This window comes from Protopterus annectens, chromosome 6.part1, assembly GCF_019279795.1.
Source record: "Protopterus annectens isolate FY-2018-M chromosome 6.part1, PAN1.0, whole genome shotgun sequence".
NCBI lineage: Eukaryota > Metazoa > Chordata > Ceratodontiformes > Protopteridae > Protopterus > Protopterus annectens.
The window spans coordinates 408,014,880-408,029,027 of NC_056738.1; the positions used below are offsets into that span (position 1 = coordinate 408,014,880).

General features: G+C 41.5%; 1 protein-coding gene across 1 annotated transcript in view; it reads right to left on the minus strand.

Annotated features, from left to right (window-relative positions):
- LOC122805301 (solute carrier family 22 member 6-A-like) overlaps positions 1-14,148 on the minus strand; it is a 291,374-nt gene that overhangs the window by 60,735 nt on the left and 216,491 nt on the right. The window lies entirely within an intron of this gene.

The window sequence follows — 14,148 nt, forward strand, 5'->3', positions numbered from 1 at the left end:
CCTCAAAGTATGGGCGGTAATGCCATGGGACATGGGGTTTCAGTATATATGAGACACATACACACCTCCACACTGTACAGGCAGTAAGATGCACAGGGGACACTGCAGGGGCAGTTCACCATTGCCAACACACCTATTCAAACCATAGCTAGCTACCATCCAGCACATGTGACCAGGACGCCCATTCTGCCTATATGGACCTCATAAACTGTACTAGGATTTGGGTCTGTACCCTGATAGTGGGTTACTTGAATGACCCAAACATAGATTTGAAGATGTACCCATGCCAGCATACAAATGGCCAGAGAGCCATCAACACTGGAATTACAAACAGCTTGGTGCAGCTAGGGGCTACCCCCACATGAGGTGAAGGTGTGTTGGAGTTGAAATTACACAAAATGGGTAACCACTGCAGCATCCATACAGTGTCATCCTCCATGGGAAAGCAACCATCATGTGGTCATGTTTGCAGTCACCATCTCCCACAATAACACCAAGAAACTCAAACTGGCACCCAGCAGATAAACTTTAAACCAAGACAAAGTCAGGTACCACAGAAAAGGAATTTGTACAGCCTTGCAGTTCAAAAAATAAGCTGGTTTAATAGTAGTTTAAAAAGCATAAACACATTTACAACACAGCGTTTTCATCTTATTCAGTCAGACTTCATCAGATACATAAAGCTTCAGTTAAAACCACACCTATATATACCTCAAAATGTTCCACCAATTAAAACCACAACCAGTAAACACTCTCAATTTTCCTGATTAATCATAACTAAAGTGTGACTTACAAAATGCCTTGTGCATTAAAATATTAAAAGTACTTGAATTTAGTCATGCTACATTGGGAGCAGAAACATTTGTTCACACATGATAGTTTCAAGAAAATTAGCCTCTACTCATGGCTTTGTTGATGATGTTCTTTTATTTTGGCATGGGCATATCTGAGCTAGTCTTTATAGAGCAGTTAGAATCTACTACTGACTTTCTGAGGTTTTCGCGATATGCCATGACCTACAGGTATAGATTTCCTAGATGTGAGATTATATAAGAACATGAATCAGATTGAGACAACTATTATTTTCAGAAAGGAATGTTGGAGACACCCTACTCCAGTTTAGTAGTATGCATCCCAGATCATTAGATAGCATAATGAAGAGAGGCGAATTCACCAGGATAAAGAGGCTATGTCACAACAGTGTTGAACTCAATAAACAAGAGCAGTTTTTTAGGCAATGTTTTTGGACCAGAGGCTATGATCAAAGAAAAAGATTAGGAAGGTCAAAGAATCAGGGTTCTGATTCAATGAAGAGACTGCTTTAATTAAGGCAATCACACACTTGGGCTATTGAACGCGTTTGGTTTTCGGGTTGGCAAGCAGAAGTCCCTTTGACAGTTCCAGAGTCAGAATCAATCTTAGATATACCCAGTGACATCCATCACATTAAAGATATTATTCACAAGCAAATTGGCAGCATCCTCTTGACTGATCAACAGTTAGCAATGATAGTGGGCTCCTACACCTTCATACACATTTCGTAACAGTAAGAATCTCAGTAGACCTCCTATGTATAGAGAGTCTAAATGAAATGTTAATAAGAATATAAACATTAACAAGGATGTGAAGTCAGGCTACTTCTTCCTTGTAACAAGTGCAGTGTGCATGTACATTGATTACTACAGTCCAGGAGTTTCGGAACATCCAGTGTTGAACTACAGGTTTGAACCCTATCACAAAGGTACATGTGCAAGCAAGAACCTTATATATTTAGCTACATGTCAGAGTTGTGGCCAGTGTTCCTAATGTAGGAAATGACTACTAGGACCTTGAGGGAGAGGATACTGGGAAACATGCTTTAGATATTTCAGGAAATGTGGATACCAAAAGTGCTTTGGCTAAACACATTGAGCTAATAATCTAACATTATTCATTTGTATTTAGAATCCTACAGACAGTTCCCACCTAATTCCTAGAGATGGAGACAATTTCAATGATTTAAGAATGATGGAGCTCTCTTGGATTTTCTCAAACCTCAAAGCACATTATGGTAGGACTTAATCAATATGTTAGTGTAAGGGCTCCGTTGAAGAAGGGCGCGGTGCAAAGTAATTCTCTGAACATGCGATTTCTTTTAACTTACATGTCTGATTTTGGTAGCAGTGTATACAGATACATTTATTTGATTACACTTGTTTTATTATTACATTTCTTATTCATATACAGACTTGGATCAGCAGTTTCTTCTTGACATACTCATAATGTCAGTACAAGAAGAATAATGCTTAATTTGTATATCCTATCAGGAGGTTTTTTAGCCTGCTAAGCTTTTGTTAGATTGACAGTTTTTATATACACATTTTGGATAGTACACTTGACCATGTATTTGTATAGATTTTTTTTATAGATTTTTATAGATTTTATAGATGCTAGGCTTTATACCCATTTTTTAGTTCTATGTTTTTCATACATTGTTTTTATCTCTTGTAACTTGTGTCTGTTTATGAGTTCTATTTACACATCAATTAATAATTTATTCAGATATTTGATCATATTTTCCTTTTCCAGTTCAATGTGTTTATGTGATTTGTTACTGCTTATCATATACCATTCTGCTTTACTATGCACATTTATTTCCTTTCATACACTATTTTTCTTGTATATCAGACATATATAATATGACAAAAATTTCATATTGTTGTATTTACACTGTATTTATATTTATATTTACTTCTACAGTTTTAGACTATAAACTGGTTTTCATTTACTGATAATTCATGTAATAGAGTTTTAAAGGAACAGTTTTTATGCCATTGCCTGACAATTGAATTTCAGATTATTTTTTTTTGTTTTTAATTGTACATCTTTAGTTTGCATATTCATCATATAACTAGGATATATTGGACATAGAGTCTTTAAAACAATATTATTTAAAGTCATTAGACTGGTTGAATAAGTTCTTAGGACACTATTTTAATTAATACCTCTGTTTAACAAAGGAGATTTGTTCATCATTTAACTTTTGAGTTGTTGGTTCTGCATTTATTTATTTATTATTCACAGCTTCAACATGACACTTGTAGGAACTTTGTTTAATTGAATGATTTTATCACTGGTAAGGTTTAATTAACCTATACATTGAATGTTTATACTTGGTTTTAGAAGTTTTGAAAGTCAGTAAGATCTGTCTGCCATGTGAAAGCCTATCTGTCACATAATACTTGATCCATTATAGTGGTACATTATATCCCACTATACTTATGTTCTGCAAGACCTTGTCACAGTTACTTGTCAATTTACATGACTTGGATCACTGAACCCATGTATAATTTTGATAGAACTGATTTTGGACAGCGGACACAGGGAAATGACAGTATTGGATACAGTACATCCTTGCATGAGATTTTGTACATCCAATTGATCTGGACAAACTTTACAGTGAGTCCATGCAAAGGAGTTAGAGAACTTAGTATGCTACAAATATTTGCAGAAGACACTAGCATTTTGCACTTTAAAATGTGCAGAGATAGATCCTCATGGCCACATCACCCATCAGATCTATAAGGGGTGCGATGACCTAGAACTTAGTCTTTATAATTGCTCTGATTTCTCTCAGAGAATCTGAGTCAGGTGAAGTCATTGGGACTATAAATTTAAGTTGTAATACTGCATGCTGATCTGTAACCAAACTTAGTGTATGGGAGAGTACAACAATTAAAAGCAATGACTAAGACTTTGTTTCACAAATGTCAAGCTTTATGGAATGCAGTGAAACATGGGAGACTGATGTTCTATATATCAATCTCTCATAACTAGCATGCAATCAGCAAGTGAATGAATTTTAAATATCTGCCTGCACCCTATGACGTTCACAACCATCATGATTCCTTGATGTGCAACCTCCAACCACTAGCTTTACCAGTATTTTAACAAACTGGACTAAAGATCAAGACCCATTGTGCATGCTCTTATAGTACATAGTGTACAGGCTAAGGCGCCAGGAGACAGATTCAAGCTAGCGGAGATTAGGCGTCATGAGGAACGGAGACTTAGTGGTCAATTTATCAAGGTAGTTTCACCCTATGGACATTAGCTATTAAAGTTAATTACATTCTGCTCATCAAATCATTTAAAGTCTGAAGACTTGAGACTGTTTAAGTTTTCTGAAACACTTTTAACAGTAGAGTTAGATGAAGCCTCCACATGCTATTGTTGATTTGATAAAAGAGTATCTCTGAGTTTAAATCTGTAGCTGAATGTTTTAGTTGAGTGAATGCATTTCTACTAATTAGCAAGCATTGGTTTCAACATACAAATGGGATGTTTATTCTTATAGAGACAAACTAGTTGGTTTGGTTAAAATCGTCATATTGGTTACTAAAGTATACAGGATCCTCTTTGTGAGGTACTTTTGTGGCCTCTCCAGTTGTTGCAGGTGTTTAGTGAGGTACTTGCCAAATGGGGCATTGTGCTCAATGATGGGCCTAATGAGGGAAGAGTAGAGGGAGACAATAACTTCTTTCTTTCTGGATGCAAAACCCTTAGTAATGAGATGTGCCACATAAAAGGACTTTCTGACCACAGTGGCAATGTGGTGGTCAAAAGAGAGGTTGCTGTCAACCTGTGTTCCCAGATCTCTTATAACACCTGTGTTCAGTGGACTACCATCGATGTGGTAATTCATGGTAACCGGGTTTTTCCCAAAGGGGATGACAACACATTTTTTGGCACTGAGCTTAAGGCCATGGTTCTGACACCAGTCGTTGGTCTCAGTGTGGCCTTTCTGTAGGATGTCAACATCACTCAGGGAGTTAATAATAGCTCCCAACTTGTAATTGTCTGCGAACTTTGTCAGCCAGATTCCTTCATGTTGGCCTGGACTTCAGAGAAGTAGATATCAAACAGGAGAGGATCCAGGACCTAACCCTGTGGGACTCCGCTCATGACTGGTCAGCAGTCTGACTTGGAGTCAGCTACTTTCACACTGTGGGTTCTACTTGTGAGCCATTTTGCAACCCACCTAGTGATATAGGGGTTGATGCCTAGCTTAGTGAGTTTTTCTATGATTCCTGAGTAGGGAATGGTATTAAAGGCCTTGGCCAGATCAAGGTAGGCTGTATGAACCACCTTGCCCTCATCCACAGTTCTGGTGACTGACTCAAAGAAGCTGACCAAGTTGAGCAGGCATGATCTACCCTTCACAAAACCAAACTGTGTGGGATCCAGAGTTTGTAGATTCCCTATATCCTTGTTTATTAGGTCCCTGATGATGCATTCCATAGCTTTACATATTAGACTCATCAGGCTAATGGGGCGATAGTTCCCAGGGTCTGTAGTCCCTCCTCCTTTGTGGAGAGGGATGACTGTAGCAATGCACCATTTGGTAAGGACAAAGCCTGAGGTGAGGCTATGATTGAACAGGGCACACAGGTGACGTGCCAATTCACTCTGTAGTTCTTGTAGAACACAAACAGGGATATTGTCAGGTCCCATAGAAGCTGTATTCTTGGCCTTCGACAGTGCTGTTCTAACCTGTGCAGCAGTAATATAGGGTACCTTGCAATCTACTGATATTGTGACTGGTCCCGGGGGGGGGGGGGTACAGTTGTCACTGAATCTGTCGGCCAGTTTATTGGCAATATCTGTTGGCTCGGTATAGGAGGTACCATTGTGCAGTAGCTCAGAGCAAATCTGGGTATTGCCGTGGAGATTCTTTACATAACTATCGAAAGCCTTGCGGTTGTCTTTACTATCTGCTGCAATTCTGTTTAGAGGATTTGATGAGGGATCTCAACTTTTTGTTGAGGCTGATAAGGGAGTTTTCCCAGTCTTGGGACTTCACCTTATTCTGCATCAGTTTTCTCCTTCTGTTGTTGAATTTGTTTCTGGCAGGGGACCACCAGATTGGCTTCCTTTTTTTGGATGAGAGCATCTTGGTTCTATTGGGTATGATGAGATCCATTCATTTGTGTATGTGTTCGAATAGTGCATTGGTGTATGATTCAGTGGTCATGCAACTGATCTCCATTTGCATGGGTGCTGTGAAGTTAACCACCTCTGTTTTTAGGAGCCCAAAGTTAGCTTTGGAGAGTATATTGAGTATAATGTCCTGTTTGTCATTCACCTCACACAGCACAAGCAGCAGCTGGGAACATCACAGGGGTTTCCCCACCAGGGAATACCAGGGCCTCAAACATCTACCATACACACATAGGCTATAACCCCATCCCTCTACCCAGTTTCATACATACTCCTCAGAGGTGACCTCTGCTTGGTATACAAGGCAATCATGGACTCCACATTGTTGAGACTGCTGCACAAGTGCAACTGAAGCTCCACTCTATTAACCCCCACACACACCCTCAACCTCGTATGTGACATCAACTGGGCTTGTTGGCAGCTTAGCTATGTGTCCCAAACACTCACCCTGCTGTGGAATGGACACCCTTTCCACATCAGGCAGGATAGCTATTTACACCTTTGCAAGTGGAACCTAGGTAACTGGATGGTTAACAGCACATACACCCTTGGGGTACCACCTGTGTCCCTGTTGGATTGTGGCATCATGTGCTGCCTTGCATACACATGGGCTAACATCTGGACTAGGCTTATGGGGGCTCAGGGCCCATAGCCTAGTAACCTCGTATGATCCTAGGTATACCAGCTATGGTCTGTGTGCTGTGACAGGCTGTGTTGCTATGTGTCCACACCCATCACTGCCATCTACTGTGGTGTGTCCCCTATGGACAATGTTACAGTACCATGTCATACTGCCACCATCCGACAAATACATGACTGGTACTACAAGTGCATGTGGACATTCCAGCAGCACATGTGCTACACAATACCTAAGAGCAGTGCAGATGTGGTGTAGGGTTTCCTCCTGGTAGGTGTCCGACATTTACAGTACACAGATTCTTGCAGAATGTGTACATGTGCCTGATATATGTGGACCCCCTGCCACACAAATGTGGATGTCTGGAAACCAGTTGGACAATATGTAATGGTTGTACCCAGCCTGTGCGGAATGTGTTTGTGACATGGCAGACCCCTCAGAACACAGTAGTAGTACATTAATATCTGGTACTGTATTCATTCCCTTATATTGTATGCTCAAAATGTACACACTGCTGCTGAGGTGGAGCCTGTGTCCTCCCACTACTGCTGCCAACCTGCTCTCCTGCTGCAGGGGCTCCCAGGTATGCTAGCCATAGCTGTCAGGCAATGAGATACAGGTGTGGAGTACACAGTGACCTAGCCAGAGTACGTCAGAAACAGTCAGGGACACCTGGACCATGGTTGAACTATGCCTGTATGACATTCACAGACTGAGAAGGGCTCACTGACAGCGCATGATGTGATATGCCAGCTGTATCCCCCAGTAGTTACCATCACTATTGTACAACAGATAATCCAGTAGCATTCGTACATGAGCTGACCATTGCTGGGGGAACCCAGGGGCCAGAGTTGTAATCTATGTCACTGCAGACAGAGCCAAAAGGGAAGACTATAGGTGCTTGACAGCTGACTAATAGTAACATGTCATTCCAAGATATGTTGCTGAGAACTACTGTTGAAATTCCTATTTCCCATGACTGCATCCCCCATCTGCATTCCATTACATGGATAATTCTATGACATACCTGGTAGAGTGCTGTACTCCTTTGTGAACAGAAATCCAGTGGCAGTTTTCCTAGGAAAGCACAGTCTGTCTTCATGAAGAAAGTCACAGACCTGTTTACCATAGGCAGCAGCTTACCTTTTGTAGGTAATGGTCATGAACAGGTGATTGCCTGTGCACCAATCATTGACTCAAACTTGCTAATAGCATCCAGAACAGCTGGGTTCACACTTGCTAATAGCATCCAGAACAGCTGGGTTCCATTTTCATTAGCCAATCTCATGGCAACACAGTGCTATGATTAAGGCCTTCATGTTGGCCTTGGCCCTTTTCCTGGCCTGTGAGGAGGACATTATCAAGGTGTAGGAGCTACAGCATCACAGAGGATAGGTAGAAATACTGTCTACTGTTTGGATTGATGTGGTATGTCCACAGTTTTGTATGCTATGTTTGCCCATTGTTAACAGACTTTCTGATTCTGTGGCAGTTTACTGTTTAACAATGTGTGTTGGGGTCAATAAGGTGACAGGCAGATGTGAGTATCATACATAATTTTTATCTGAATGTGCATGCTACTGCAGTTGACACTGGTCTATTGGCTGTGTATGTCTGTAGGGGGAGACTGTGACCCATGTTCTGTCATCTGACCATTCCCCCTAACCCTTTATGTTTGGGTGTTGTGTAGATGCCCTGTTCTAGGTGTTTGGGAGGTATGTTAGGTCTGTAGCAGGTAGCTGAACATACTGCTGCATGTGCAGCAGGCTGCAGCTGCTGAATTCTGGCCAGGAGTCATACTGGGGATTGTGAACACATTAGTGGACAGCAAGCTGTATAAGTGAGTATGGGAGCAGTGTCAGCTCTGTTGTGACAGCATAGGCAGCGTGAGGGTGCCCATAACAGTCCAAGTGAGGCATGTGCCTCTGGTACATATGTTACATAATACTGCCATCCAGAGAGTGTAAGGTGGCATTTAGGACAGATATTCATATCTGTGACACGTGCCCAACCCTACAGGCCTTTGATATGCTACTGTGGGTGGCAGTGACTGCAGTGGCAGCAACCAGCTCTGCCCATTATAGGGCTCAGTTATTTCTATGTTGTATTGACAAGCATGTAGTTGTCGTGCAACAGACTGGACTGTGGGCCAGGACTGTCAGTGTCCAGATGTCACACATGCTAGGTATGTCACAGATAGAGCTACTGAGTCATTAATATGGCAGGTGTAGTTGCAAGACATATGTGCATGCACACAGTGTGTTACACAGGATTGGCATGAATATGTGTGTTTGGATGGGTATGACGTGTGATACTGACCTGTCTGTCCTGATTTTGTAACCTCAATCTGCACTGTCTTGTAATTTGTTCATCACACAGAATAGGTTTATGATAAACATGCCATACGTAGGTGACACAACTGTGGACATTCTGCAAAAGTCTGTGCAATTGTCAGCTCTGCTGATATCGTAGGCCTCACGTACATCCATCAACATGTATTTGGCTGTGTACTGGTTCAGTATCTGCAGAACAGGCTCAAGTATGCCGTCATTTATCCCATTACATGTAGAAATTGTGTGTCACTGGCTATCAGGATAGAAGCAGCTTTTCTTCATAGCTGAGTGGTCTAGTGGGCTAATGTACTATGCTGTAGTTGACAGGGTGCTGGGTTCAGTACTTGACAGGGTGTGTATTTTTGCAGACGTGACACACACACACACACACACACACACACACACACACACACACACACACACACACACACACACATATATATATTTGGCCTAGTGGGCTAATGCACTATGCTATGGTTCAGATGGTCCTGGGTTCAATACTTGGCAGGCATGGATATTTTTACTGATGTGACATCAGTGCAATGCATGATATATTTATAGAAATACCAGTTATTCTCTAGAGCTGAGTTGGCCTAGTGGGCTAATGCACTATGCCATAGTTCAGAGGGTCCTGGGTTCGAGACTTGGTGGGTTAATTATTTTGCTGATGTGCATAACAATTTCAGAATCAGATAAGGTGATTAGAGCAGTTTTAAGCAGTTGTAAGTGGGTTTGCGCAGGTTTGTGCAGCACGCTACTATGCTAAGCGGCGCTTAGTCCGGCTTAAACCCGAGCTATTTCCAAAAAAAGAAAAGAAAAAAGGGGTGATAGGAAAGTGGTGAAATGGGAGCAAGCGGGTGGAAAACAATATGAAAGGCAGGTAGGGATGTGCAGGATGGGTGTAGGAAAGGACCATAGCTCTCCATTTCTTATACAGCAACAGCTGTGCATGTTGTGAACAATTTGGAATTTGAAGCCTCACATCCCACAGGGAGGGCTGTGGGTGACATAACTTTGTTGATTAATTGCTGGGATGATTGATTGATGGCAGTGTACATGGCGGTGAAATGGAGAGCTATGTATGGGACTATATTTTTTTGCAGGTCAGATGCCCTTTTTTAAGGAGAGAGTGGAATGTTGGGGAAGGGTTGTAGGTATGTTTGGGGAGGTAAGTTGGGTAGGAAGGTTGCTTTTGCAGACAGACAAGACAGGCAAGACAACAGACAGGGGCAGTGTATGACACATGAGGGGGTAAACACCTTGGATGGGGAGAGTGTTTGGGAATTGGATGACCAAGTGCCCCCAGATGGCAAAAGTGGGACTAAGCTCCCCACACATGGGCAGTCACCACTGCTTCTTCATGGCCCCAAAGGTGGTTGTGCTGGGGGCAGGGCACTGGGGCCGACTTGCCCCTCCAGGTGCATCAGACTGCCCTCAATATGGCATAGTCATCCAAATTGTGCTGGATAACCCTGTGCACCATCACTGGGAACTAATTTCAGGTGACCACATCCTCTCCATGTCTGTGCTTTGGGGGAATGAGCCCCATCCCCTGAGGTGGTTCCACTCATGGGTGGTGCAGGACCAGTGGAGGAGGCAGTTCTAGATTGGGTCCCAGACATGCTGGGACCTGGTGCCTTGGCCAGGTGAGGTGGGATAGGTGGATTCACTGGAACCGGCCTACCCAATCATGCTATGGTGTTGAGGTTTGTCAAAGTGTATTGGTAAGTCATAAACAGAACATTTCAATGTTAGTTATGACAGCATGCATGGGTGTTCCAATTAACCCAGAACAAGAGAATTGCATAGTATACAGAACATAGAACAACAGTCATTATTGTAACAGCATGCCAGTAACAGTTACAGCAAAAGGCCAACAACATTGGTATTTCAACAAGTTATGCTAGTATGCAACAATTGTAATATATAACCAATAATACAACACAGGGCCCAACATTAGGTTTTGAGAACAACATATGTGAAAAATGGAACCATACCCATAGTATAAGAATAATAATTTGTGATGCAGATAAGCGGTGGTGGGAAAGAAAGACATTTCATTACCAACTGTATAGGCTATATTTTTCACAACAGTACTGCTCAGTATTCTGCAGCTCTGCCCTTACTTTATGACTACAAGTGCCCTATAGCTTCTGTAGCATGTACATACCTCTCAAGCTATCCAGATGGGATGCTATTTGCCAAGCTGTAACATCTACAGGTACATAACTACAGGGGACTATTACATGTCAGGGGAACATATACGACTAGTAAGGTGTACTCTGCATTGCTGTTGTGTCAGTGTGCTATTGGCATACTTCAACTGGGTTTATATCTGTGTTCAAGGTTTTTGGCAGCAATGATCACTATCCATGACAGCGTGACACTTGAGAGAAATGTATAGTGCACAGTACAGAGAGTTTACACTTATCCTACGTCATTGGCAGGCATGGGGTTAGACTATCAGCAGACATTCACAGATGCACCAGGCATACAGTCGTACCAACAATAGACCATTAATTTGTCTTATTAACTTGGAATAGTACTGTACTTCGTGTAGTTTTATTTAATGGAGTCTTATCACCTTGCTGAGAAATGCTGTTTACACACTACTACATCTGGACACAGACATTAGTATACCCTTCATACAGCTACTGCAGATATTTATTTACCTGTAAGTCCTGTGGGAGAATATCTGTTAACAATACATAACTGTTTCTATAAATAGTCAGTACTACTTGTCTGTTACTATAAATATATCTTGGCACTTGTCCCTGGATTTAAACCCCAGTCTGTGTGTGGCATAATGAACAACATATATATTGCTTATCACACTGAGCTAGTGGGCCACTGCTGTGTGTTGATTGAGTGATATGTACCTAAAGCTCACATGGTGACAAAGTGCGACCTGGTAATATAGGCAAAGTGTCACACAAGACTGCAGTGACAGTTGAACATACATGCATGAGATTCATGCATGACAGAGATAGTAGGTGAACTGTGTATTCATAATTGGAATGCAGATGTACACAATTAACTCCTAGTAGATGGGGGTATGTGTCATCTGTACAGACCATATCAGGGTGTTGGGTTGCCTATCTGACCCATATACATTTACCGATGGTATATTTGCAGTCTACAGCTATTACACTTTCATACTTGCCTGCATCAGTGTACCTACATTCAGGGATGCATACAGCTGAAATGCAAAGGTTAACACAAGACAATCCTGGGAGAAACACACTATAATACCTTACACAGTGCTACTCTAGGTTCAGATCTTAGTGCAGAACAAATATCATATTGCATTATATCATGTAGTACAGCACCACATCTACATTTTAGCATGACAATTATTTATTGGACAACTTTCTGCCACTTCATTGTGTTATACCCATGTATACTTCACAAAGCCTGTAATATTTGATTTCTTGAACAACAGCCCAGACTACACACAATTGTCAGAACACAGATTTATTAAGGGTGACATGACACAGTGATTGGTATACAGCTGACAATCTTTATTATTCTGCACTTTAAATAATGCAGACATTGGAAGACATCTGTTATTACACAATCTATGCAGTACTACCTTTATTTCTTCATAATTCTGACTGTAGTTGTACTGTATATCCTGTAGATAAGGAATGCAGTTAATTTATTCCCTTCACATTTCCAATGCAAGTGTACTTTACTACCAGAACATGTATTATTAATAAAGTATACACGTTACTCCCAAACATTATTAATGCTGTATTAACTTTCTTTCCATAACATTAGCATGTTTCATGCTTTCATCTATATTGAACTGTACCTGGCAATACTCACTTTTATCAGTCCAAGTCTATGTACACATTCATTGCAGTACACTCACAACAGATTATACTTACTGGCAGTTACTACTGTACTATTTTATAATCAAATTACTATATATTGCAAGATATATCTTCACTCACCACACTCTTGGTGCATCCTGGCCAGGCACCCTGCATGGGCCTCCAGGTTGTGAGCCCTCTCCTGTGCAGCTGTTGGGGGAAAACACACCATCATGCATACCTGTCTATCAGATATTCATACTAGAATTTGGTAAATCAATGGTTCCTATACTTACAAACTTCTGGGGCATTATGGTCCCAAGCTTCTTGGATCTATTGGGCCAAGAGCTCCCCCTTCCTTCAATCAGGTTGTCATAATGATGATGCACCTGCTTACCAGTGCAGGGGATTCCAGTTGCAGTGGTGAGGTCATGTGCCAGCTGCACCCAGGCCTCTGAATTCAGAGCCCTGGTACTAGCCCTGCAGCAGCTGCTCACAATGGTTTTTGACAAAGAGCCCAACCCTGACCCTGGACCCCAAAATGCCCCAACGCTGCACAAAGAACCACGTATCCTCTCCAACTCCAGCCATAGCTCCTGCAGTGATTAACCCCCAACAGGTTCTGGCTGTATTCCTGACTGTTCAGCTTAAATAAGGCTGTTTTCCTGGCCTTTGCCACCATTGGACTATTTTTAAAAATGCTCAGTGAAACTTAGCCCTGCACAAACCCACTAAGCTTAGCTGAGCAGTGCTTAAACTGAAAATGCTTAGCAATGCTTAGCAGTGTGCAAACCAGCTTAGCTGAGCTGAGGACTGCTTAAACAGGCATTGCTTAGCAGGGCCCAAACCAGCTAAGTGGAGCTGCACATTGCTAATTACTGCTAAACCACGTCCTGTTTAAGCACTGCTTGGCTTGGCTTAGCAGTGCTTAGCAGAGCTTAGATAAGGGCAAACCAAACTTTTACATAATAAATAAAATATATATTCACATGAATTGCTCATTATTGATACTTTATTATTATGTGTATGTATTTTACTGTGCAAGACCTAACCCTATGTATTTTAATTACATTATCTTGGGGTATGACTGTAATATATTGGACACTTGTGTGCAGATGGGGCTTTTCTTCTCATATCTCCACTGAAAATGGGCTTCTGGACCAGCTGGACTAACCCAGTTAACAAATATCAATTACTACTTTGATTAGAAAAAAGCATTAATATATCAATGATATCAGATGTAAAAGCTGAATAGCCTGCCTGGGTATTCGAACTGTGCACCTACTACACATGAGGTCATGACACTAACCATTCAGCTAATGTGGATGTGAAGATTTCAGCTATACATTTCTATATAGTTTTTGTTTATGGTTAAACACTGCTG